The 26226-nt window shown below is 33.3% G+C and overlaps 1 pseudogene across 1 annotated transcript in view; it reads left to right on the forward strand.

Annotated features, from left to right (window-relative positions):
- Positions 1-8358: 8358 nt before the first annotated feature.
- Positions 8359-26226, forward strand: part of LOC143233898 (formin-like protein) — a 144836-nt pseudogene continuing 126968 nt past the window's right edge. Inside the window, exon 1 of the transcript XR_013018379.1 lies at positions 8359-8743. The product of XR_013018379.1 is annotated as a formin-like protein (transcript). The remainder of the gene's footprint in view (positions 8744-26226) is intronic.

Below are 26226 nucleotides of genomic sequence, written 5' to 3' on the forward strand. Positions count from 1 at the left end.
GCGCAAACATATTTGAGGGCTATCAGCACTAAGCTACCTCAATTTAAAAGTAATAGTTTGTAGGGAAGGCTTCTAGTCCACACTATTCATTGCCAAATCTTGAGCTACTCTTTGCCAACAAAAAATAGAATTGACCAGTACAACACAATACTCCCATGGCTGAAAGGGGAGGATGTTTGTTCATAGGAGTCAAGTCCGTGACCTGCATATTACAATCCAAGTGCTCTAACTATCTATAACTTGCTTAACATTTGTTATCAGCTAAAGAAATTTCTGATCAGCGTTTTCAGTGCCTTAGGCATGCAGAATATAGTTTAAAATGTGTTGAAATGTTTGTTTATTAAATTCAGGCCTACAAATTATGTCAAAAGTGTAGCAAATGTTATTGAAGAAATAACTTAAATTGATACCATTACATGAACTAAAGTTGGCATTGTTTTACCAAAGGATTCAAAACAAACTCCTCAGTGATAAAACACGTTACAATATCGCTGTATAAAGGGAATTATTTTAATAAAAATAAAACAGAGCTTGGGCTAAAAATGTTGAAACAGTTAAATAAATAATAAAATGAAACAAATAATTAGAATAATGAGATAAATATTAAAGGAAGACCAAGAAGAAAATTTTGGAAAAAATAAATGAAGATTGAGATATAAGAGCCGAGATTTAAGTGAAAAGTCAAATGGAAAAGGCATTATATTTACAGAAAAATTAAGAACAAATATAAATCTGATAGAAGATAATTTCCATGAAGCTATTGGAAGTATACAGTAGGATTTCGCAAACATGTTTGCAGAAACGCGTCAGTGAAATACACAAAAAATACATGACCCGGCATGGCCAAGCGTGTTAAGGCGTGCGACTCCTAATATGAGGGTCACGGGTTCGCATCTCCGTCGTGCTAAACATGCTCGTCCTTTCAGCCGTGGGGGCATTATAATGCGACGGTCAATCCCACTATTCGTTGGTAAAAGAGTAGTCCAAGAGTTGGCGGTGGGTGGTGATGACTAGCTGCCTCCCCTCTAGTCTTGCACTGCTAAATTAGGGACGGCTAGCACAGATAGCCCTCAAGTAGCTTTGTGCGAAATTAAAAAAAACACAAAAACAAACAAAAGATACAAATGACAAAATCGAGATAACTGAGGTAGAAAATAACTTCATTCATTTAATAAAACACTTGAAAACCCAAAGATTAAATCAACCACACCTCTTTTTACACGTGCCCAAAAATTCCAATCTACAACACTATCTACTATAAAATATGTAAAATGAGAACTTACTTAACCGTTACGTCTAACTACTACTGCTCTCTCACCTGCAAATTCAGAATAATCCCAGACTATTTCAACCGTGTCACAACCAAATACAGTTCCAAAACTTAGCTGGCCAATTAAATTCACAACCTGACTGAAAAATAAACAGATGACGATGTAAATGTACTATGGGAGGCATACCAGGCTCAGTTCAAAATAATTTCCAAAGTGAACAAGTAAAACAGTGAACATAAACCTTCAATAGCATTAATTAACCTTCAAACACAGAGGTGTAACAATTATCAAACATTTATAGCTGCCTTATTCAAGAAGGTTAGAATGATACTACCAGAAAGAAGTGTCCAGGGAAAATTCCAGAACAGGGTACAGAGGAGAAAAGAGACATTGATCAAACTTACTAAAAATTTGGAAATGTTTGCCCAATTATCTTACCTAGTTGCTCACATGAAATAATAGCACATGGTCAATTTCTAAATGCCATAAAAGATGAGCAAGTGGGTATTCATATTTAAAGAGAGCTTTGCTATCGGTGATGACACCTGAGTCAATTGAAGTCATAAATAAAAACTGAAGACACCTTCTTGAAATTAAGGCATTGCCATATCAAATAGTATTGAAAATGAAAATAGTCCAGAAGAGCAGAAAGGATTGTTAAACTGATTAAATACAATGAAGAAAATAAACCACAATATAGCAGTTGTTTCAAGTGTTGTCTGAAAGGACGTATTGCTAGGAAATACAAACAAAAATTACTATGGAATAAGAACTCCTCCAAACAAATAACAGAAAAAGAGAACTATGCTAGATGTTTAAAACCTGAAAGTTATAATGAGAGTGTGAGAAATCAATAGAATAATTGTTAAAACACCAAAGAGGCATTACGTTGAAGAAGAGTCTTCATGCCCAACTGGATAAGTAATGACAAAGAGTTACCCAAACATTGGAAAATAGAAATTTTCTGAAATTATGAGACGAAGCTCAGCTGAAAATATCTCATCTTCTCCGAATGAAATAAGATGCTCATTAATTAACAAATTCGTTTACGAGTCCACAGGTTTATCAATAGGAATTTTTAAACATGCTGATGGTAATTGGTTCTACAGTCACAACAGTTTGTCTGATTTTGTAATGAAAGTGGAAAATTGTCTTCAATAATAATTAAAGACGATGGATTGATGCAAAATGCAAATGAACATAAAGTTCCAGTGAGAGAACAGTTGGAAGTTGCCCTTACTGTAGAAACCTTTTCTTCATTCCATAATGTGTGGATAAATGGCATCAAGGAACAGTGTATATTGGGAATTATTTCATGTTAAGCTTCAAAAATCATGATAAGCAAATTACTGTGCACTAAATGACAATAGTTGTACCAGAAGTTGACATTCTCATCAACAAGGAGAGCAGTCATTGTATCACCAAAAAGTTAAATACCCGTCCAGGAAGTTACTAAAAGCAAATTTACATGTAATGATTGGAATATAGTAGAATTAAATACCCCATTGTTTTCTAAAGGAGTAATGATTAAAAGAACTATAATGGGTCTGAAGAATAAATATTTCATAAATAGAGCCATAAACACAATGAATCATAAAATTCGACTCAAGTCTATATGGAACATTGCAAGACAAAAGATTGTACAGCTATCCCCTCAAAATCAGATACCAGAAGAAGTCACTTTGTAACAAGATGTAGGAAGTCTGATATCAATTCCTCACATAAAGGCAACTTTCCAAAATCTAAGCTGAATTTCCGTGAATGTAAGTTGGTTTTTAACACATGAGCTTCCTACGACACATATTTAGCAGAGATGGAATGTCTACAGACCAATCTAAGATTAAATCTAATCTGACTTGGCCAAAATCAAAAAACATGTATGAGGTAAGAGGATTTCTTTAACTGTACTTTTACTATTATAAAGTCATTTTCCAATATGACTCGTTTTTCTACACAAATTACTTGAAAAGTCAAATAACATTTTATGAATGCTGATTTTGAACAAACATTCAATAAACTAAAAATAATTAATCATCCCTTATATATAAGCATACTCAACTTCTGAAGGTCTTTTCACACTAGATGCAAACACTAGTGACTTTGCAGTGAAAGCAGTGCTATCACAAGTAAAGCATGGAAAATAAGATGTAATAATTGATACAGCAAGACAATGGATATTGCAGAGAGAAAATTTTGTACAATGTTGTTTGTGTTATAAATTATTTCAACCCTTACCTTACGAGTAAAGTTTTATCATTTGAATTGATCAATTCAGCATTGAAGTGACTGATGAAGTTTCACAATCAAGAGAGCCAAATAGTAAAATGACTACAAAAATGTAAGAAGAAAAACTTAAATGCCATACATTATCCTGGACACAACCATAGGAGTGCTGATGCTATATCTCGAAGACTGTTGTTAAAAGAACTGCCAACTGAGTCACTCCACAGAAAAAATTCTCAGTAGAAGGTCATCTTGCTAAGGAGCCCAGGATTCCTTTCAAGATCACTTCCAGAAGATCAGCAAAGATTGAGTTACCAGTGGGTTCACAACTGTACTTTTCACAGAGGTAAGAATTGAGAAACATACGTGATATGTTGTGTGAGGTATTCAAAGAATAATCATTTAATAAGTGGTTCAGTTCAGTTTTAGTAGTGAAAGTTACCATGTCTATTGAGTCACTCGATTGGCCAAGGAATTATACAAGTATGTGTATAAATAATTGGGTGTCTATACCATTAGCCTTGAAATTTTTGTCGAAAAGTTGTTCTTGAATTTTAAAATAACTCATTAAGACATCAGAAAGAGTGTATGAGAAAAGTTTGGCTCAAAATGTAAAAACTTAACAGTAAGAATTTCTTTAAATACATCAAGAGTGAACAAAATGGTGGTAGAGTCACTGAAGGATGATAAAAGAAGGCTAGTATCTGATGATTATGAGATGGCTGGGTTTTTAAATTTTGGTTTTCTTCGGTTTTTACTAACGAATATTTAAGCACCGTTCACATCTTGAACAGTTGATAAATGAAAACGGAATCAAACAAGATGGCTGCATTAATTCTGAGCTGGGTAAGAATAAATTGAGAAGTTGAATAAAGATAAGTCTTCTGGGCTAGCTAATATTTTACCAAGGGTTTTGAAGGAGGCTAAAGATCAAATACATGAGCCACTTATTGCTATTTTTTATCAGTACTTTGACAGTAGCTAGGTACCAGAAGATTGAAAGTTTGCTAATGTAACTCCACTTTTCAAGGGAGAGGTGATAAAAATTGTTCCAGTAATTACAGATCCATTAGTCTTACATCAATTGTGGGAAAAGTTTTGCAAAGTCATTCAACAAATTTTATAATTTTATTGAATAATCAACATCATTTCAATAAGGAAGAATCTTGCTTTACAAATTGTTTCACATTCTTTGAAAATGTTACTGTTTATGTAGATTAGTGTGAGAGTGTAGATTTGGTATATCTGGATTTTTAGAAAGCATTTGACAAGGTACTACGCAAAGGCTTATAAAAATTATCTCTATAGGTGTGAAAGATAATTTAGCAAATTAGATAAAAGAGTGGCTGGATTGAAGAAAGCAGATGGTTATTACAAATGGTGCTCAGTCAAATTGGATTAATGTCACAAGTGGAGAACCTCAGGATTCATTCTTAGGACCCTTGCTCTTTTTGATTTACATTAATGACATAGATGAAGGAATAGTAACAATTATTTATACATTCAAATTATATTAGATTATTTGGTGTTACGAGCTATGAAGAAAATGCTACTGATTTACAAAAGGATTTAGATTATTTAGTGAGTCGATCAAATAAATGACACATGGATTTTAATTATAATAAATGGGACGTAATGCATGTGTGTTATCATAATTTGAATGGAGATACCCTTAACAATATTATGAAATAAAAGAATTTTTGTGTAATAGTTGCTCAGTTTCAAAAGCTATCTAAGTAGTATGTTGTTGCCAGTGGTAGAGCAAATAGAACTTTAGACTTCATAGAAACATTAACTAAAAGCCTAAAGAGGTTATAATTTCATTATACAGGTCACTGGTTAGGCAAAATCTGGAATATTGTTATCAGTCTTGAGTTTTTTATATTAGGAAAGAATTGAACTGTTAGAAATGTGTCAGTAAAAGGTTATTAGAATAATGTCTTGGATGAAGGAACTAACATACGAGGTAAGGTTGAAATCTTGAAAAAAGAAGAGTTGGGGGACTCTGGTTAAGATGTTGAAGATTGTCAAGGAAATTGATAGTGTTGATGCATAATCTTTTTTTTCATATTTAACAGTGGGAATAGTAAGACTAAGAGACACAAATATAAATTTTGGCAGAGTAATTTTCAGCTAAGACACTTTAATTTTTGTAACAGGATAGTTTATCTTTGGAATGGATTTCCTTCGGATGTTAAAGAGGGATTAAATTTAAAGAAAAAGCTTGATAAGTATATAAATGATTAGGGCTAGCTTTAAGGTTTGTCATTTATTTTGATTTAATTTAAGAAAATTGAACAGCTGAGATGAACTAACAGGTTCCATGTTGTTCTAAAACGTTATGTTATGTTAAAGATGGGATATAATGTTTTTAAAAAAGATATAAGGTCATTTCATCTGTACGTAACAACCCTCAGAAAAGAAACCAATCAAAAGGACTTTGTGAATGTATAACTTAATGAACTGTTTTATTTGTGTATTAGGATTATACAAGGGACTCCACTATGCAGAAAGGGGTGGTGTTGTAAGCTTTATTTTTAATGTAATAGTTCATCATTACGATAACATTCAAATCTATACTTTTCATAGAAGGTAAGAACTAAAAAAGATACGATATAAATGAGTGATATGTTGTGTGAGGTATTCAATGAATAATCATTGAGTGAATGATTCAGTTCAGTGTTAGTAGTGAGAGTTATCATGTCTATTGAGTCACTCGATCGGCCATGTAAGTTTGTAACGAATTTAATAGTATATACTATTAGCTTTGGAATTTCTGTTGAAAAGTTGTTTGTAAATTTAGGCTTACATCTTGTGTTAAAATGAAGAAATATACAATTTCGTTCCAACACCAATGAATTTATTTTATCCTGAGTTAGTCAGTATGTTGTTAAGCTCAAAGCTGCACAATGGGTTGTCTACGTTCTACCGTCTATGAGTATTGAAAACTGAATTTTAGAATTATAAGTTTGCAGATTTTCCGTTGGGCTTCTAGAAGGTTTATTCTATCGTTATCATTATTTTGTTAAAAAATCTTAACTTCCAATATGGTTTAGAAGTTGTTTTTCTTTCTGTAAAAGTCAAGAATGTTTTAAAATATTTTATGTCATAATTTTAAGCATCCAATTATAACAATTTCGGTTAGAATCTGTTATGAATCATTATGCGGATAGTTATTAGGTATATCCTCAATATACATTTTAGTAAAATTGAGCTTTCTTATATGATTTTATTAACCCTTATAATCCTTGAATTTTTACTTAATCATTTCAAAATAATAATATTGAAACTTTATATTTCTTAAGCAAAATGTATATTATTTATTTTGTACACTCAATTAAGTTTCTTATCTAAATATATATATATATGTATATTATACACATTTAAATTGGAACAGAAGGGTTTTGTGGACTCTAAATAACATCGGTGCACTGTAACTTCTGGATATTCACTGACATTTATTTTAACTACCAACATTTTATGACTGTTGTGTTCAGAGCATAGATAGCCCATTGTGCAGCTTTATGCTTAACGGAAAAAAAAGATACTTTTCAATAATTTTAAGGTTGGTGTTTATGGGATCTTGGAATCCTTGACTGGCACTTTCAGTTCATTAAAAATAAAAATACGTATTATCAGTAAATAATATTTAGTTTTGGAATGTCCATGCAGTGTTTTTCAATCGTCAAAATTTGTAAAACATTGCTCATAAAAATGTGCCATGCAAAGGTGTTGTGTAGTATAATTTTGCATGATACTACTTGAATAACATAAATTATCATATCTTTAAAACATCAAACTACTGCGTATCCAGACAGACTTTAACATACCCTATCGTTGTCATATATTTTCTTAATATTGTTGTAAGCTGTATTTTTCTATAGGGAGCTGGTAATCTTGACAACGATTCGACCAACATCTAGATTTGTACAAGTTATAAAAACGATTAATGAGTAATAAAAGAGCAGTTAGTTCAGTGACTGAAAACTTAGTGAAATATTTAGTGTATTAATAATCGATAGAATATTTTGATCAACTAAAATCATTTAGTAAGAGTTAGTGCTTTTTTTTAAGCTAACAGTAAACTACCAAGTTTATTTTAAATCAAGGAAATTTCTCCAAACTATCATATTTGTATTAGGCCTACTATAGTTTTAGAGTTTATATTGGAAGTTTGGGAACTTAGGCTACAATCTATTTTTCTTTTCTTTTTTTAATTTAGCGCAAAGTTACTCAAGGGCTATCTGCGCTAGCCGTCCCTAATTTATTAGTGTAAGACTAGAGGGAAGGCAACTAGTCATCACCACCCACCGCCAACTCTTGGGCTACTTTTTTACTAACGAACAGTGGGATCGACCGTTACTTATAACGCCCCCACGGCTGAAAGGGCGAACATGTTTGGTGTGGCGGAGATTCGAACCCGCAACCCTTAGATTACGAGTCGAACGCCTTAACCCACCTGGCCACGGCGGGCCTGCTACAATCTACATTAAACACAGCCTGGGCGAGTGATAAAAAAGAATTAATACAATTTGTTATCGTTACGTAGACTGTATGTTTAACTATTTTTATCAAATGATCCAAAGTAATCCGTTCAACGATATAACGATAGAACATGCTACAACAATACTTTTAAAAGAACACTGCTAAATACACGTGTTTGGTTATATCATGTCTAGTTTCTAATGTAACACTGGACAATGTTTTAAGCACAGTCATGTCAATTTCGTCTTGTTATCGAAATTTATTTATTTATTTTGTGTGTGCTGCTATCTAGCGAGAAGAAAATGAATACTTGAAAGAAAAAAAAAAGGTTCGTGGAAAAGTATTTTGTGATTGGACCAAAGACTGTGAGAGAAAGCGTTTGCGTCGACTCGAAGTCTGGATCACAGTAGTTCAATGTTAGAAAGTCTGACAAGGATAATTTATGTTATTCATGTAATATCAGGCGAAGGAGTGATGAAAAATAGAGAACGGTAAATAATGTGTACATGTTTGTGAGTTTCAGAAACTAGAATCGCGTTCAAGATAATGGATATATATATAACAATTAGCATGTGAAAGTTAGCGGGTATAATCTTAATCCGTCAAACTGTTAAAATATGGGAAACTCGAAAAGTACACATAATACCAGAGTTAATCATATTCGTAGTCATATGGCCTCGTTACGAAAACATTCCGAAGTTGATGGCATCAAAAATCCCATGCCAGAACGAAATGAGTTAGAAAGAAGATTCACTTTGGTTTTGGTAAGCTTTAAAATATATCTCTTTCTTGGCGTATTGAATAAATAGTACTGTTTTTGCACTCTTAATTCAAAATAATATCACAATTATTTAAGTTTGAACAAATAACTTTTTAACGTATAATTTGTTCTAGTAATAATAGCAGCAGTGTACTAATTATAAATACAAATCATAATGGTCCTTACGGCCTTAGTCGAAACTTTTGAGCACGTGGTGTGCCCAGCAGGTCGCAATACTTTTACAAAATTAATACTTAAGTTGAATTATCTATACTCGATCGATATATTCGTATTTCTGATAATCACATGCTATAGCAAATGTACAATAAATAACATAACAAATAAAATATTTCCTCATACATTAAAAAGTCCCATTAGCATTTTTTCTCATGAATAATTTTTTCTTCATCATAGTATAATGTAGTTTATATAAAGCTTAATTTTAAGGCATAATAATTATGTTAATACGAAGAAAAACTTTAGTCAGGCTGGAAATTAGTGGTACCGATATTAATACAAAATACTACCGTCACTTGCTGACAGTGAGTGTGCTTTGCTTAAAATAAAGTGTTCATAATTAAAGACACCCACTTTTGGTTTTATAATTTTATACTCCTAAGAAGATGATTTCCTAAACGCCAATTCTAAAAACTAGTAAGGTTAATTATAGTTAAAATAATAATAATTTTGTGGTATTAAATAAATAATGTGTTATCAATCTTTACCCTCAATCTGATTTGTAAATAACTTTAACTATATTGGTAATAACTGTTATCTACATAATTTCATTCCTTATTTATTGTTTGTGGAATTAGTGATGTAAATACGGTTCTTATTCGCTACTTTGTTCGTTCCTTTCCACCCAGCCCTGTGAGACCTGGTACTGGGCGAAAGGCTTCGGTGATGGAATAAACCGTGTTTGTTGGTACATATTTTGGCTTTAATTTACACAAGTTTCAAGAACTAATAATGTTTAACTTTAAATAAGAAGAAAATTTTTTGAAAATTAAGTAAGGACGTAATAGTTAAAAATTTCGTTAACAATAAGAACAAAATTTAGAAACCACGTTTTGGAGAGTTAGTGTTAGATTATTTTATTTTAAACATTGGAGAACTTTTGAAATGCTTTATCACGCAAGTTCATCAGCTCTTTTTGAAACAAATTGTTTTATAATTTATATAATTACGATACTTCTATATTATTATCACTGTAGCAGTAACTAGAGGGTATTATTAAATGTAATTCGATGTCAAATATGCCATCCTTCATACTTGACGTGTAGTATTAGCTATATCAAACGTTTTAGTCTGCACAGTTCACTATGCATTATTGGTATTTTACGTACTTTTGTGTAACAGAAGTGACATATGGGTTTTTTTTTAGATATGATAAAATCTTTATGAACATTTTTTCGACAGTAAAGAATCAAAAGTTAACGAACTTGTTTTTTATGTTGTAATTTATGTGTCAGTTAGAGGGCGTTTAACGTCAAGATGAATTGCGTGTATAAGAAATAGGCGTAGAAAATACGAAGTTAATGTCACAAAAACTTATAGGTTTGGCGAATTATCTGGAAGAAGGGCAAGGTATAAATACTGGTGAACCAGTTAATAAGGAAGTAAGCTTGCAATGAAACACTGAAGTATCAAGAAGGTAGATGTTTTGTAGAGTAAAAAAGTCATTATGGTTACTTGTTTGATGTATGAAAGCTGTTGCTCGTATTTATTTACTTTGCAAGTAACTTGTTTTTACGTTAGCGTAGCACAGATGACATGAGTGTAAAGTAAGGCTATATTGCTGAAAATGTACCAACTCTGCGGAGGAACGCTAATATATTGCTAAAGTTAATGTGTTATTGTCATATGGACTGGACTTTGTGTTATTTTCATCAGATAATTTAAAAGAACCAGCAAATGAAAGAACAACATTACAAAGAAAGTGTATTGTAAATGAAAACAAGATTTTGAATGTTACGCACAACCACAAGCTATAACATATTCTACTTTATGTTGAGCAAAATTAAAATGGAAATTACCTTTCTTTCAAGTGGATTGATTATGGACAGTTATTCCTGATATGACGTGCATGGTGTAAAGGTACAATTGCCATTTTGTTCATAGTATTTTTTTCTTCAAAGATTTTACTAGAAAATGGGTTGAACTTAACTGCAAACATAAATATATGTATATACAGAAAGTTTTGCTTTAAATAACTGCAACAAATTCCCAGTTTGTTTAACATGTACTTTATGTTTTTCAATATATTTACACAGTATATTTGTTATGTAACATGAGACAAGACAATTATTTATTAATGTTCTCATTTACTTTGTGTAATTTAGACTATGTTTGGCATAAATAAGTATATTTTATATATCTTGTGTGCAAATATTTTTTGAATAGAATGTAACTTTTTGCTTAACTTGTATACATTATATCTAAACATGACATTGGCTGTAATTAAGTATTTGTATTACATACAAAAAGAAAACATTGTAATAATTATTATGTAGACTTATAGAAACTATAGTTCACAGAAATTAAATTATTTTATCCTATTCTTTTAGTAAGATTGCTTTTTTGTTCGATGTGCCTGCCATTAAAGTGGTATACCATGTTGTGTCCAGTCTGGTTTATACTTTGACTTGTGAACAGTTTTTATTATCATAAGTACTCTTATTTGTTAAGATAATTTTTGCAATTATGAAAAAAAAACACAACACTATTTGTCTTAACACTTAATTCATATACAGATTTATTCTGGAGGTACAGAAGTTATTTGAGATTTTATGCCAATATTCTTTCACTTAACATGGTGATTAAAACAAATTTGAAGTGTAATACGTACTTCAGTGTTCTAACTAGTATGTTAGATTTAAAAGAAGAGTAAACTTTTAGGCTTAGGATAGTATATTGTATAAAAATTTACATTAATGTAAAACAGTATGATATTGAAAATTAAAATTGATCTTTTCACTCATCTAACATGAGTAGGTTAAGTTATTTCAATTATATGTCATTAAAAGTTATATTGCACTGTAAAATAAGTTCATCTGTAAGTTTTCTAATTTTGTATGGAGTAATATTAATGAGTATTTGCTAATTATATAGCTTGAGGTTTAAAGGTTTATGTTTGCCTAGGCAAAACATAATCTCTGAACTAATTTTCTATAAAACAATCTGTTCACCATGATAGATGTTTGTATAGGCTGTGTATTTTATTAGCATAAAATTGTCTTTGGTTTACTTTTAAAATGTTATTTCACAGGGCATTAACATTTACAGTGAGAAGTATGAGAACTTGGTCCCAATTTTTTTTTTTTTTTCTGGATTCTAATGTGCATATCCAGTTGGATTAATACCATATATATTCATCTAAATAATGATGAAGTCATTGTCCTGAATTGCCTTATCATAAAATTTTGTATGTTTTTGACATTAAACATATCTTGAAAATTACTTGGGTACTCATTACTTTGATATAAACTCATTAAACAGTTTCAACCAATTATTCAGCATTTTTTTTAGTTACAGTATATTTCTCTGGACATGTAGTCAAATATTATTTCACCACTATGATGTCTGCTGGGTTTTTGCTGTTCATTGGACACAAACTCCTACATTAACAAGCAGTACTACAACACTTGGTTGTTTTAATTTTTGGCATTGCTTTTACTGGAATATTTATTTTTTATCACTGGCTGCAGATTCAGCACCTGTATTACATAGCTTAAGGATAATTAACCTAGTTAACCATTTCACACAACCACTTTAGAACTTTTTAATACCAGTCTCCATCTGTCAGAAGATTGAAGATTACAAAGTGCATCTGAATATGGTAACTAAAAATATTCTACAGTTTCTTCTTCTATTTTACATTATATGTAAGATGTTGCCATTTTGTTTAAGAAACTCTGAGTTCAAATTATCTTAATTTGAAGATTGTTAAGAACTGATGTCTGTACAGATTATTTTTGCACTTGTAATTACCATAATGATAAGGCCAATATACAGTCCATATGTTGAGCATCTTGAAGTTCTGAACTGTATTAATTCATCACCATCCTGTATACATATTTCAAGAATTTACTTTATGATGGTTCTGTTGATTTTGAGGAATATTTGTTAACAAAACATGTAATGCACTTTACTGGAAAGTGTCTTCCTTTATAAAACAGCAGCATTCTTATCTTCTGAGGCCTTTACCATTCATTGGTTGTTTATGAATATCACTTTCTTTTTGCATTCCACAATTTTAATTTTTAGTAGGGTATGAAATGGTTTGGTATCACAACTCAGAATTTCATCAGTTTTGGATTGCTACTCCTTGAATACCATTCTTTCTCCATAGTATCTTCTACATTTTTTGGTATATTTATGCAGTTTGATTTTTAATCTTAAAATTGGAAGTCAAAAGTACAGAAATCAGAGGCAGGTGTTGGTCATACAATACTTAAAAAAAAAAGGGGCACTTAAATTGCCTTTCAGAGGTAAGTCAGTTGTTATAGTTGAAGAAGTCCACAAATGATGTTTATCCGAGGCACATTCGTGGGTGCAAGGTTTGAGAGTGTAATGTGTGAATGAAATGGAAACGTTGCAGGTGCAGCCACCATGAGATAGCTGTAAAAGTTCAGAGACATTAGAAAGAAAGGTCGCCCAGGACGTTAGAATTCAAGGAAGATGTATAATGGACCTGGTTGCAGAAGGAACAGTAATAATGGGATTCTTTGTTTTTCTCATTGTAACCACCTTCATTGTCGTAGATTGTTCAGTAATTGATCACATCTCAAACAAATAGTCGTAATATAATAGTTGAAGAATATTATTGTTTGTACTAAATGTGTAGAGTATCCGAGACGTTATTCCTTATAATGCGAATGAAGTTAAAAACAGGTTGATTCTAAGTAAAAGTAGCTTTGCTTCGGGAATATTTTCAGCGGTATCAAAGTAACATTTTCAAAGTTTCACTGCATTCTTCTAAGCATCCAATAGAATCTTCTTCCTATGTGTATATAGAAAGTGAGTTAGGGCGTTTGCGCTTGTTAAAAATGTACTTCAATCAAAACACAGCAACTTTTGTTTGATCAACTCGCGATTGTAGTCTTATGCAGCTGTTATTACCATGTTAATTTTTAAAATTTATGTCTTAAGCCTTTTTGCCTTGCTTTTTCTATCCTTTTTTTCTCAAGTTATATTCGCCTCTTTATTTTTATTTATTTATTAATTCGTTTTGTTAAGAGCCAAACATTACGTTATAAAAGTTGACTGCCAAATGCCTCTCACTCGTTTTAACATAACATGCCGAGATTTGGTTTTAAGTGCAATTGACTGAATGCATTCTGTTCAGTTTATTTCAAAATTAACGACAGTAAGCACAGATAGTCCTTGGATAGTTTTGCACGAATATCAGAAAGCAAATATTTTGTTAAAATGCTATTATTATTATTATAAAACACCCCATACTTTTGTACAAATTATCTTGGCTGCATTCGCATTTAAACTGTCACTTTTTTTTCCTAATATTAAATAATAAAACTATCGGATATTCAACAACTGACTTTGAAACAAAACATTATATATTTACAAAATTAATTACATGTATAATTGAATTGTGCTAAACCCATGTGTGTAAGTTAATACATCATCCAGTAAAACTTGCTTAACTTGCATCACTTGTAAGTATATGATAACCTCCTTTTCAATGTCTGCAGTAAGTTCGAAGGCTTACAACACTACAAATCAGGGTTGGATACTCTTGGTGGGTACAGCGCAGATAGGTTTTTGTCTGGTATTGCAATTAACAAAAAATATATCTTTAAAAGTATATCTCTTCTGTTTTAAAGTACTTTAATAATTATTATTACAACAAAGCTTATTTATTTTTTTCTGTGTAAATTTGGTTCACATAAAACTGCCTTTATAAAACTGTTTTCATTCAGTCAGTAAATATTTTTCTTCTTAAGCCTGTGAATCACTTAATTTGTAACAATAATTATTTACATGAACAACTGTTTCAGTTTTATTTTCCCTCTTCCTTATGAGTCATGGGTTTCAAGTAACACTAAAATGGATTGTTAATTGTTATATATCTGAAAACTGTATTAACCTCATTTTTCAAATTAAAAGAGTTATTTTTATTTATTATTTAGCGACTAACTTTGTCCACTCGGTGTGGATTCCTGTACGTGGTGAGGGAATTTCCCAAAGAAGGTTCTGTTCTTTCACTTTACCTTCTCTGGGATCTAAACATCCACCCACGTGTTTGCTGTGCGTGGCGACCCGTGAAGGGGAGGAGAGGATCCTGGTGGTTGAGGAGTCTAACAACCTTAACACACCACTTTGGCCTTCAATACCTGTAGACGGGCAGCCATTGGTGGCCCCCCTTGGATCAGTCGGCTGGTCCACTTGGGCTAGAGTCAATCAAGTACCAGTGTTGGAAGTTTTCAATGGGTGTTGTGGGCATTGTGTCTGATGCTGGTGTTTGGGTATAGTGCTTACGAAACACTAGCATTGCTACAGTGTCCTTGTTTGGCATTGTAGCGTGTTCCCTTGTAGGGCTCCATGGTGGGTGGGGTTAGTGGGCACCGAAATTTTCTTTTTTTCTTATGGATCCTCCTAATAAAAATTTAAATAAAATAGTGAAAAAAACAGTCAATAGGTAAACGACCACGTCTTGAAGAATCTGATCAGCAATTTTCAACGTCTGTATCACCAGTTGTACCTCATTTTTTCATCCTATATTCTCTTTCAGAAAAACCTTCAGGGCAAATGTCCCCCTTTTTTATTCAAAAGGGACTTGCTGGATCTCCAAAGTAAAGAGCTTTGGTCTGGTGGCGTATTGGTGGAAACATCCACATCTCAATAAAGTGAACTCCTCTTATATTCAAAGGTGATTGGGGATATACCTATTGAAGTTACGCCTCATGCTACTTTGAATTCATCACGAGGAGTTATTGCTGAGAGGGATTTGAAGAACATTCCCGAGTCGGAGGTTCTCACTGGTTCCTCCACCCAAAGAGTTTCTGCAGTGAGGCATACATCTACTTGCAAAGATGGAATTATGATGCAGACCAATACCCTCATCCTGACATTTACATCACGACGTCCACCTGCCACCATCAAGGCAGGTTATCTTAATTGCAAGGTATGTCCATACATTCCAAACCCTCTCGTATGTTTCCAGTGTAAGCGATTCGGTCACTCGAATACATCATGTTGGGGTTCCTTGACGTGTGCTCGTTGTGGTGGCAAGAACCACGATGCCTATGAGTATGAAATGACCCTCATTGCATCAATTGCAATGGCTCTCACCCGTCTTACTTTCGTTCTTGCCCTAAATGGTTGGAAGAAAAAGAGGTGCAGTTTTTGAAAACGATTCAAAACATTACTTATCATGAAGCTTGAAAGTTGCTGTCCACCACTTCATCTCAGATGTATGCTGCTGTACTTCGTTCCATTACTAAAGTGGGAGTGCAAACGGATCTCTGTGCCTCCAAAAGAATCGTTCTAAAACCAAATGAAATTTTTTTTACGTGGTTAAAAACGTAGACAAGTCAACTTCAATACCCATTTCCGTCTCTAACATACTTTCCAGCAAACCCCAAAATCCACTTACTTTGGTTTTGGGTATTGGCATTTCCTTGGGTATATCTTCTCCCACGACAAGATGTAAAACGATTATTTGTTCACGTCCTCAGTCGCTGGAATCCTCTTCTAATAGCAAAAACCTGCCCAGTCGACCTAGGGCAGGATACATGGAGTTTGATAGAGCGCCCTCGAGTAAAGACAATAAAGAAAAAGACGTGGACGTAAACAGAGGTGCTCTCCATCCAATTCGCTTACACATAAATAAAAATGACCACTTTGATAGAATGGAACTGTCGAGGTTTACATTCTAATCCGGATGACATCAAAGCACTGATTGCTTCCAACCATCCTGTATGTCTTTTTTTACAGGAAACATTTCTGAAACCTGCTGATACAGTCACCTTTCAGCGGTTTTCTTTGTATAGAAATGACAGGCTGTGTGATGGACGAGTGCATGGAGAGGTGGCACTGTTGGTTGATCAGCATGTGCCCTCTATCTTTGCCACTCAATACACCCTTGGAGTCTGTAGCCATCCATGCTTCCTTGGGTCGTATCACCACTGTTTTTTCTTTCTAACTGTCGCCTGGAGAGACATTTGATCAATCAGACCTTGATGCTCTCATTGAACAGTTGCCGTTTCCTTTTTTATTCCTGGGAACTTTAATGGACATCCTACCCTCTGGGGAGGTACTGATATTGATGGAGAGGGGTTGCTCTGTAGAGTGTATGCTCTCTGATCACAACCTATCTCTCTTCAGTGTTGGTTCTTTTACTTATTTTCATGCCCCTAATCAGTCCTTTACTGCTACTGATCTCTCAATTTGCTCCCCTTCACTATTCTCCCACTTTTCATGTAGGGTTGACAGTAATCCACGAGACAGTTATCATTTTCCTGTAATTTTGAGAAAGACTAACCGTAGTCGATGCCACCCGACACGCATGCCCTGGTGAAAGCTGGATCAAGCAAACTGGCCATCTTTCACTGCTCTCACAGAAATTAATCTTGCCATCGTCTGTAAACCATCAGTAGATGACTGTGTGGCAGCAGTAACTGACTGTATTATACAGGCAGCTGCTCAGTGTATTCGTAAAACCTCGACACGTTTTCCAAGATATACTCGTCTGTGGTGGAATTCTGCCTTCCACATGGCACAGACTTAAAAACGGGTCTGGGGTACTTTCTGTAGGTATTCCACACTCTCGCACTGCATCGCTTTCTGCATCGCTTTCTAGCAGGCCTTTACACTATATATCTTCTACCACCAGTTCCATAGTTATATGGGACAAGATTCGAAAGGTCAGTGGACAATATAATTCTGTCTCCCTCTCAATCTTCTCTCTGATGGCCAGGAAGTAACTGATACCTGGAACATCGCCGATACTCTAAGTCAAGAATTTCCAATAGGCAGCTCGCTTGCCGCATGCGGCCCGCGGCATGGTTTTGTATGGTCCGCGAAGGCCTTTTGAAAAATAACCTGCTTTTATAATATTTTTTTTTATAGTGAAGAAATGAAAAATTCTGACTTGCGAGGTAAAAATGCATGAAAGTTCCAACTGACACTCACTAATGAAATTTTAAAATCTATTTTGTGTACACCTATATGTTTATTATTTATGGCTCTATAATTTTACAGTAATAATTTTGATAGTAATAGCTTTTAAATTATATCACATACATCTCGGCGTATTATACCACCATTTCTCCTGCTAGACAAAGTGGACTCGCTCAACTATGTACTCCGTCCACTCTGCTTGACAAAGTGAACTCGTTTGGCTGGTAGCTGTTGTTAGTTTGTTCGTTTACTGTTGTGGAGGTTGACGTATTGTAAATTATCACTGTTCAGTTCTGTGGTAAATATAAACATGAGCAAAGTTTTTAAGAAATGTAAGATTGAGAGTGAAAATAATGTACCAGGAACTTGATTATTTAATTACAAACAAATTAAGGCAAGTTGCAGTGTTTGGTTTGTATGCAAATTATATAAGTGCCCAAAGAATTTAATGTGAAAAAGCATTATTCAACGATGCATGAAAAAAGTAAGAAAAATATGAGGGAGAAACTCGAGAAGTTCAGATTGTGGATTTCAGCAAGAAAGTAAAACAACAAACGAGTATGTTTAGCAAGTTGTCAGAAAGGCAGACATCCGCTTTTAATGTTTCGTACATTGTTTCTCTTAAACTTGCAAGAGCAAAGAAACCTTTTATTGATGACAGTTTAGTGAAAAAAATGTGCTGTTAAAATGGCAAAGGCATTTGGGGATGCCAAAATTGCTGAGATTTGAATCAGTGCTGGTTTCCAACCAAACCATACAAAGAAGTGTCACTGATGTTGGAGAACAATTAGAAAACTCACTTGTTGGATTGATTGAAAAAAGTAGTTATTTTTCTTGATGAAAGTACTGATCAAGCAGATGTAAGTCAGCTGTTTATATTTCTACGCGTTATTCATGAAGATTTTTCAACGAAAGAGGAATTATTGAATATATGTGCTCTTTGTGGGACCACAAAAGGAAAGGATATCTTCGAGGCAGTGAAAAATTCAGTTGATAAAATCGGAGGTTTCAATAAGTGTTCAGCAAGAGTGACAGATGGCGCACTTTCGATGACTTGAAAAAAAATTATGCTTTGTTGGTTTTCTTAGGGAAAATGAAGTAACTTGTCCAACATTTCATTGTATTGTTCATCAAGAAGCTTTGTGTGGGAAATCAGTGAAACAAAACGAAATTTGTAAACTTGTTTCCAAAGTTATGAACATGATGAATGGAGAAAACAAAGCTCTTCTACATCGGTAGCTGAAACAGTTTATGGAGGATATGGGATTTGGCTCTTTACAACCAAGTAAGGTGGCACAGTGCCGGAAAGTGTCTTCAACGATTCTTTGGAATATAGAAAGAAATCCCTACATTCGTTGATCAGTTTGATTCATTGGATACAACGCAATTGGAAGAAGAGCTCAAAAGCAAGGATTTTCTGAGACAACTGGCTTTTCTCAGACATCACTACTCACCTTAATGATCTCAACCTGAAGCTCCAGGGGCGGAACCAGGTGGTATCAGATTTAATGGGTTTTGAAATAAGTTAAACATTTTCAAAGTTTGTTTAGAAAACAACGACTTGAGCCACTTTCCAAGTTGTCAGCAATTAACAGAATAGTTCAAAGATGACGAGCCACTTGATTTTTCAGAATTTTGTGTAAATATTGAAGATATCGTAGACGAGTTTAATGCAAGGTTCGAATAATTTGAAATGCTAAAAAGCAGTATAGAGCTGTTCAATAATCCTCTTTGTGTTGACATGGAAAATCAACAAGCGGACGTTCAACTTGAATTATGTGATTTGCAACTTGATCCATTTCTGCAAACCAGACAAGAAAAAGGACCAGATTTTAAACTACTTTTGGACAGAAAATGACATCAATGTTTGGTAGCACATACATATGTGAAAGTGTGTTTTCCATGATGAAATTCATTAAGAACCACAACAGAAGTCGCCTCACGGATTCTTCTCTGCTTCACCTCCTGAGACTAGCAATGACAGAACTCCATGTCAATATTCCCGCTTTGGCCAACACTGCTGAGTGACATCCAAGTTCACACTGAAAATGTTTTGTCCTTACTACGTTAAATATCATAGATATGTTTGCTATTGTAGTTTCTTTTATATGCAGCATTTTTTATTAAATTTATTTATTTAATGTAATTGAACAGGTTTAAATTACATTTTCCTTTTATTTTCACAATGAAACAGAACTGTTTTTTGTTAATTTGCATTTCTAGATTGATTCTAAGTAGATTTTAACATGACTTTTCGCTTTCTAAAGTTCTTTTGCTGTTTCAATACCATGTTTATTAATAATAAGCTATTAGATGTGCATTGTTCTGTTTTCATCTTAGTAATTGTATAATAATATCTGACCAGATTGAAATTTTGTTCGTGAGCGTTATAGATCGTTAAGCTGAGACAATTACTGGGTCATTTTTTACATGACGGAGTTTTTATTTGGCACATTTCCAAGTTTCTTGTGTCAATTGCAGTAGTACGCGATGATAACCTTGATGTATGGCACTAATTGCGCTTTTCAAAAAAGAGAATTTCTGAAGTAACTCGTGGAGAGTTCGTGTTTCGGTTGATAAGAGGACAATAGGTGATTTGGTTGTACCTTGTTTATTATGTTATTCATCCCGAGAAATCAACAAAAAACTAGTATACTCCGAATGAAAACTGCCCTTACAGTAAAAGTGAAACATAATGTTAATTTCAACCTGTGTCACTTCAGGGAAATCAAGTTTCGCTTGTACACCATATCAAAAGATCTGGTGGTTATTGTTAGTTGTGTTGTTGTTTACTGTGTATTTATTCTGGATCGATATTATCTCGATACAGCTGTTAATAAGATACGTACAGTATGAGTGTGGATACTCTTACCAATTACAGTGAATGGTAAATAACTTAACATGTATCTGTTGAACGTTTGAAAAGGAACGTTTAGTTCAGCGGTTCAGCAAGCACGTGACACTATAACGACCATGGCTGTTCACATGTGTGCATGTCCTTGTCATAGTGCTATAAATTCCTGTTTTACTAGTCAAAATAATTATAAAATACACAACCTCCTGTACAGTGTTTTGTGTGAGCACAGTTCGACTGTGGGTTTTCTTTACTCTTTTGTGTGAAGGATATTTTTCTTTGTAATAAAATAGTGTGCTACTATTAATTGTTGTCGGTAACAAATTTGAGTATCACTTGTCACAAAATATGGCTTGCGATTCCCTTGTATTATATTATAATTAGGCTAAACTCAACATTTATTTTTACATATGTATTACATTATTCATACATACCATTTTCTTTTTATAATAATTGTAATTATCTAAACGCCATATTAGTTCATGGTTGGTTCTGAAGTTAAAATACAACCATTGATTCTTTACTCTTTGTGTAGCCCCACTCCATTTTATGTAATTAACTCTACAGAAATGTTTATGGAAAGTAGAAATTCAAATAGATGGTGCTAATGTACTTCTGTAGTTCAAGCTGTGATGGAGTGGCTCCTTCGTAGTATTTTGACTGAATAATTAAAGGTCAAAATTCAGTAGTTTAAATGAGCTAGTCATTTTCAACTTGTCTTTGCTGTTGGAGCTACACCATTTCTCTGTTTCTGATTTCATTTCTGGTGCTTCAAGTCTGTGATTTTCACCTCTATCTGTGAACCAGGAATAACAAGTTTTGTGTCATTTTAATAGATCTTCTGAGGAGGTATTCAAAATGGTTTTTTTTATAAGTTGTTTTTATTATTTTTCAGTTTTCTCATTCCTTATTCTACGCCACTGATTTGCTTGTGTTTTCTGTGCTTTTAGCAAATTTTGAACAGTGTCAGTGAGGTAGTACCACCTATTGTTGTGGTCAATAATACCTTCAGTTGTCTTTGGTAACTGAGAGAGTTATCATTAATGATATTATTATCACAACTAATACAATGTTTGTTATGTGTAATACACAGTTAGTTGTAACTAACAAAATTTAGATTTGTTTATAGTAAAATAATGATATGGTATTGGTACTACTAAACGTTGTGTAACGAGCAATATCCAGATCAGTGTATCGTAAAACAATGAGCTGGTATTGATACCACTAAGCCATTTATAAGTTTTCATTATTAGAATAACAAAAAGTATAAATAGTGAAGGATATTTGTCATTAGTACTACTCAGAAACGTGTAGTAAGACAATAAATTGCCACTGACAACACGTATCATAAAAATATGATTGATTGTTCATCAACAATCAGAACTGGAATTTGCCACAATAATACAATTACCATAAATAACATCCACAACTATCAGCAAACTGAGAACTGAAACTATTAATACCTGGATGTCAACAGCAACATCTAGAGTTGCCATCGGTGACAGTTAAATAGCACTCAAAATTGTTATCAGTAACATTTAAAGTTAAAGATGACCTAGGAAGGTTGAAACGTTGTTTTCTGCTTTATTAGCAAAAGTGTTAATACTCATATTAGCCGTTCTGAGATACATTTTTATTTCAAGTGGGTTTCTCGTCATTGAGAATTTAAGTTGTTATCAATAGCACTCAGAACTGCTATCAGTAACATCTACATTTGTCTTCAGTAACACCTAGGGTCTGTACCCACAGAGGTTGTATCAAAAACATTCACAGAGTAAACATTTCTATTATCATTTTAGTATAAAGTTAGTATACTCATGGGTATACCTAAAATTAACTGCTTTAGTCATCAGGATGTTTTTACTACGGTTCTAATATCAAAAAGAAATCTGTAAAACTAAACCTATAAGTCAATAAGTTATTATTCTATAACGATTGGCAACACATGAAATTAAGAGATATAGTCTGTATGACGTCATATCACAAAAAACAACAACAAAGACACTTACCACACACAGGACAACAAGCTCCCGGTGGAATAACATTAGAGCAATGAGGAGAGGGTAATGTAGGACAACGTATACCCCTACACCCAAATCCTTTAGTTGGTTCGTTTCCTGAAACACAAGTAGCTAATTTGTTAAGTATATATGGAGCAGCATCATCTTAAATACAGTATGGCTTGCCAAACGTTACAGAATTCCATTATTGTTGAGGTATGTTAAGAGTATTTATTTAAACTATATTTCATTACATGTTCAACCTTAACGGAACTTTTTCAGGTACTTTACGCATATATATGAGGAAATAAAAACCAAATAATTAAATGTTTGAACTAGGGTACAATAATTTGGTAAGTGTTCTGAGCTAGGAGAAAATAATAATCCCTTAAATATTCTAGGTGAGGATACAATCCGTTAAATGTTTGAACTAGGGTACAATAACCTGTTGAAAGTTCTGGGCTAGGATTCAATATTTCGTTAAATATTTTGGGCTATGATACAATATTTTGGGCTAGAGTGAGTAATATGATTAACCTACTTGTAGCGTTTTAACAGGTGAATATTATATTTCTAGAACTTACACACACGTACACACATTATTTGTTTTAAACATTATTAATAGCTGCCTTCCACTTATGAGGTGTTCTTTGTTTTTTTCTTAATACACATTTATGAACTATTTAAAGCTTTGAAAGCTAATAACCTTCAGAGCCATCTGGTGTCAGCCATAAATATGCAATCTGCACAGATGGAACCTCAAGACACTGAGTTTTACCATCAAGAACTTGGGAAATGTAGTTTCCACTAATAATTTAATCATTTTATTACCTAAATGGATATTCTAAAAATCCGTTTTTTGTGGGGGTTTCTCAGTCAATTCAAGAAATATAATTTGAACAAATAAACTTGGTATATACCCTACTAGATTAACTAAAGTACTACTTACAAAGCAGTATAACATTTGCACATTACTAAGGCATGACTTACGTTTAAAGATGCCCACAGCTATACATGGGCAAGTATAGTCTACCGTAGAACGATCAGCCAGGGCTGCACATTCACTCGGGTACGTTTATCCGTTATGCCCACAAACTGAAAGTAAATACCATGAATAATCGGCCCGACATGGCCAGGTGATTAGGGCGCTCGACTTGCAATCTGAGGGTCGTGGGTTCGAATCCCCGTCAGAACAAACATGCTCGCTTCTTCGGCCGCGGAGAGGTTATAATGTGACGGTCAATACCACTATTTGTTGGTAAAATAGTAGGCGAAGAGTTGGCGGTGTGTGGTGATGATTAGTTGCCTTTCCTCTAGTTTTACACTCTAAATTAGAAATGGTTAGCGCAGATAGCCCTCGTGTTGCCTTGCGCAGATTTCAAAACAAGCAAGCCGCGAATAATTAACAAAATTGATAAATATAAGATCAATCTTAAACCACGTTTTTCGTCCTAATTTGGATTTATATTAAAATTTGTATTAATCTTGGTGTTTGATATAGAAAAACGTGAAAGTATGAGATACAATATTTTATTATTCGTGGTGTAAGTATCTCAAGTGCATTTTTAAAAATGTATCTCAATATATTTCCTTCTTTCGTTCTATTTCAAGACCTATCAACCTTTTTGACTCGGTTCTGTCTTTATCAGAAATATGTATTTTGTTTTTCCTCCTCTTGTGAGAGATGTCATATAATATGACGTTTCTTTTCGTGCACCATAATACATCCATTTCTTGTACTGTAAATTGACGCGCGCGCAGTGTCTGAAACACAGCTATTTTTTTTTCTGAGAATAAGGACTCAGCATGGAACCAGAAACGTGTTCTCAGCACAGAGACAAAATGCAGGAGACGTACACATATATTTCAACTAATTGTGTTATAAATTGTACCACAACTGCTAATGTAAATTCTGCAAAATGCAGCTTTAAAAATATCAGGCTAAATCTAATGTTCGCTTTGACCAGTTTTCTTCTCCAAAAGTATGATTTTTTTTGTAGTTTTAAATGAGGAACGTTACAAAAGTTGTTTTAAGAACGTGAATACTTACTGGTAAACTTCTAAACGTGAAAAGAATCATTTATATTACTTCATGATATGAACGTTAGTGCGCCCTCAGAAAGTTTGGCGCATCTCCCTGTTCAGGGTGCATCACACTGTTGTATAACCCATACGTTTATTTCTTAATAAATTATTTTCTAGAAATGAGATATTTTACATCGACTTTTAATGACACCGTGTAAAGATAGAATGATGGAACCCGTCGAGTGCTAGAACTTAATTCGTTGCTTGAAGTTAATATATTTTTAAATTCATTATCATAACTCCATGTTTTCATTTTTTTCCAGCTTATATATTACTTTATACATGTTTCCATGATTGATCTTTGATTCGATGGCTCAAACCCTTCGGGACACGAACTACAAAGTTTGTAAAAATATATGGAATAGCTGCAGCTTATTCAGCAACTATCAACGTGTGTAACAAATGAAAGATGTAAAGAACAATGTAGGTTGTAACATCTGTGTAAAATGTATTATTGTTACACAAATGTTGCTACACTGTCAAAGATGTCATTTATATGACGTATTATATATTTAAAGTGTATGACGGTTTGATTTCCAATTTCATTTCGTATAGGCTTGTGAGAATATCTTCACAGATATGTGTATGTTACCTCTTACAGTGGGATACATTCTCTCAATCACGCTGTTTTCTTTGTACACTAAATTTATTTGTCTTACTTATGGATTTAGTTTTTTTGGTGTAGTTGTTTTAAATTTTAAAAAATCATCAAAAATAAAGTCCTGCTGTATTGTACTTTAATTATTGTGTTAAATAAACTTCACTGTATTTTCATCTCAGAACACTTACTATATTTTATCTTGTTTTTAACTTGTCTAATTTTCAAATTCAAAAGCGATATCTCTATGTGATCGACCGGGTACGATGTTTTTAAAATGTAAAAATGCTCTAGCAATATTTTTGGTTTTTAACGTATTATGTTGTTAAGTAACGTCACAGCGTACACCCGATTCAGAAGCATGATACATTTAATAATTTAACGAAATATAAATACAGTTCGTGTAATTCAGTTAGAACCTTGAAACTGTCCAATAGCTGTATTAAAAAACTATTTTTATGTATACGCTTTATGAGGAGGTGAGATGACGAAAAAATGCGTTTATTATGCATTGTCAAGAAAATGGAAAAAAAACAAACAAACGTGTAGTTTCTCTTTCGAAGAAAAATGTCGTTCTTAAAACTGGGGATATTCCCATCCTATTTCTTTTGTACTTCACCGTGAAATATAATATGCTAAACACATGTTATACTAGTTGGATAAATGCCCAGTAAATAATCTCGAAATAATTACACTTCTGTTATTAATTTGGATCATAACATCTGTTTATTATCTCTCTCTCTCCCTCTCTCTATAATATGTATGTGTGTGTTCACATAAACTAGTAGGAACTAGAACTGTTGACCGGT

Source organism: Tachypleus tridentatus, chromosome 12 (assembly GCF_004210375.1).
Source record: "Tachypleus tridentatus isolate NWPU-2018 chromosome 12, ASM421037v1, whole genome shotgun sequence".
NCBI classification, from domain to species: Eukaryota; Metazoa; Arthropoda; class Merostomata; order Xiphosura; family Limulidae; genus Tachypleus; species Tachypleus tridentatus.